The sequence below is a fragment of the Schistocerca americana genome, unplaced genomic scaffold (assembly GCF_021461395.2).
Source record: "Schistocerca americana isolate TAMUIC-IGC-003095 unplaced genomic scaffold, iqSchAmer2.1 HiC_scaffold_31, whole genome shotgun sequence".
Taxonomy (NCBI): domain Eukaryota; kingdom Metazoa; phylum Arthropoda; class Insecta; order Orthoptera; family Acrididae; genus Schistocerca; species Schistocerca americana.
In genome coordinates, this window is record NW_025726027.1 from 1,950,638 (window position 1) to 1,953,824 (window position 3,187).

Sequence of the window (3,187 nt, forward strand, 5' to 3'; positions counted from 1 at the left end):
GTATAGTATTTCATAGCGACGCAATTTCTGTGTTAATTCGTCAATGTGAGGGAGCGAGAATGTAGTAATGAAAGAGTAGTGCATCGGAAAGGAGTTACTCGTATACCAAAAGAAAATCCTCTCGTTTCCATTGAAACGTTTCTCGATTTAGAAGGAGATGTTATTTAACACATAGTATTTCATGGCGATGCAATTTCTGTGCTAATTCGACAATGTGAGGGAGCGAGGAATGTAGTAAAGAAGGAATAGTGCATCGGAAAGGAGATACACGTATCCCAAAAGAAAATCCTGTCGTTTGCATTGACAAGTAACACGATTTAGAAGGAGAAGTCATGGAACACATAGTATTCCATAGCGTCCCAATTTCTGTGTTAATTCGTCAATGTGAGGGAGCCAGGGATGCAGTAAAGAAGGAATAGTGCATCGGAAAGGAGATAGTCGTATCCCAAAAGAAAATCCTGTCGTTTCCATAGAAACGTTATTCGATTTAGACGGAGAAGTCATAGAACCCATAGTATTTCATAGCGACGCAATATCTGTGTCAATTCGTCAATGTGAGGGAGCGAGGGTTGCAGTAAAGTATTAATAGTGCATCGGAAAGAAGAAACTCGTATCCCAAACGAAAATCCTGTCGTTTGCATAGAAACGTTACTCGATTTACAAGGAGAAGTCATAGAACCCATAGTATTACATAGCGTCGCAATTTCAGTGCTAATTCGTCACAGTGAGGGAGCGAGGGATGCAGTAAAGAAGGAATAGTGAATCGAAATGGGGATAGTCGTATCCCAAAAGAAAATCCTGACGTTTCCATAGAAAAGTTAATCGATTTAGATGGAAAAGTTATGGCATCCTTAGTATTTCATTGCGACGCAATTTCTGTGTTAATTCGTCAATGTGAGGGAGCGAGGGATGCAGTAAACAAGGATTAGTGAATCGGAAAGGAGATATTCGTATTCCAAAAGAAAATCCTGTCGTTTCCATAGAAGCGTTACTCGATTTAGAAGGAGAAGTCGTGGAACTAATAGTATCTAATTGCGACGCAATTTCTGTGTTAATTCGTCAATGAGAGGGAGCTAGGGATGCAGTAAAGAGGGAATAGTCCATCGGAATGGAGATCCTCATATCCTAAAAGAAAATCCTGTCGTTTCCATAGAAACGTTATTCGATTTAGACGGAGAAGTCATAGAACCCATAGTATATCATAGCGACGCAATATCTGTGTTAATTAGCCAATGTGAGGGAGCGAGGGATACAGTACAGAAGGAATAGTGCTTCGGAAAGGAGATACTCGTATCCCAAAAGAAATTACTGTCGTTTCCATAGAAACGTTACTCGATTCAGAAGGGATTGTGATAGAACCAATACTATTTCATAGCGACGCAATTTCTGTGCTAATTCGTCAATGTGAGGGAGCGAGGGATGCAGTAAAGAAGGAGTAGTGCATCGGAAAGGAGATACTCGTATCCCAAAAGAAAATCCTGTCGTTTCCATAGAAAAGTTACTCGATTTAGAAGGAGAAGTCGTGGAACCCATAGTATCTAATAGCGACGCAATATCTGTGTTAATTCGTCAATGAGAGGGAGCTAGGAATGCAGTAAAGAGAGAATAGTGCATCGGAAAGGAGATACTCGTATCCCAAAAGAAAATCCTGCCGTTTCCATAGATACGTTACTCGATTAAGAAGGAGAAGTCATAGAACCCTTAGTATTTCATAGCGACGCCATTTCTGTGTTAATTCGAAATTGTGATGGAGCGAGGGATGTAGTAAAGAAGGAATAGTGAATCGGAAAGGAGGTACTCGTATCCCAAAAGGAAATACCGTCGTTTCCATAGAAACGTTACTCGAATTAGAAGGAGAAGCCATAGAACCCATAGTATTTCATTGCGACGCAATTTCTGGGTTAATTCGTCAATGTGAGGGAGCTCGGGTTGCAGTAAAGAAGGAATAGTGCATCGGAAAGGAGATACTCGTATCCAAAAAGAAAATCCTGTCGTTTCCATAGAAACGTTACTCGAATAAGAAGGAGAAGTCATAGAACCCATAGTATTTCATAGCGACGCAATTTCATTGTTAATGCGTCAATGTCAGAGAGCGAGGGATGCAGTAAAGGAAGAATAGTGCATCTGAAAAAAGATACTCGTATCCCAAAAGAAAATCCTGTCGTTTCAATAGAATCGTTACTCGATTTAGAAGGAGAAGTCATAGAACCCATAGCTTTTTATAGCGACGCAATTTCTGTGTTAATTCGTCAATGTGAGGGAGCGAGGGATGCAGAAAAGAAGAAATAGTGCATCGTGAAGGAGATACTCGTATACCAAAAGAAAATCCTCTCGTTTCCATAGAAACTTTACTCGATTTGGAAGGAGAAGTCATTGAACACATAGTATTGCATAGCGACGCAATTTCTGTAATAATTCGTCAATGTGAGCGAGCCAGGGATGCAGTAAAGAAGGAATAATGCATCGGATAGGAGATATTCGTATCCGAAAGGAAATCCTGACGTTTCCATAGAAACGGTACTCGATTTAGAAGGAGAAGTCATAGATCACATAGTACTCCATAGCGACGCCATTTCTGTGTTAATTCGTCAATGTTAGGGAGCGAGGGATGCAGTAAAGAAGGAATAGTGCATCGGAAAGGAGATACTCGTATCCCAAAAGAAAATCCTGTCGTTTCCGTGGTAACGTTACCTTATTTAGTAGGAGAAGTTATAGAACACGTAGTATTTCATGGCGACGCAATTTCTGTGTTAATTCGTCATTGTGAGGGAGCCAGGGATGCCGTAAGGAAGGAATAGTGCATCGGAAAGGAAATACTCGTACAACAAAAGAAAATCCGTTTGTTTCCGTAGAAATGTTACTCGATTTAGAAAGAGAAATCATTGAACCCATAGTAATTCATAGCGACGCAATGGTTGTGCTTATTCGTCAATGTGAGGGAGCGAGGGATGCAGTTAAGAACTGATAGTGCATCGGAAAGGAGATACTCGTATCCCAAAAGATAATCCTCTCGTTTCCATAGAAACGTTACTCGATTTAGAAGTAGAAGTCATGGAACCCATAGTATTTCATAGCGACGCAAATTCTATGTTAATTCGTCTATGTGAGGGAGCGAGGGATGCAGTAAAGAAGGAATAGTGCATCGTAAAGGAGATACTCGTATCCCAAAAGAAAATCCTGTCGTTTC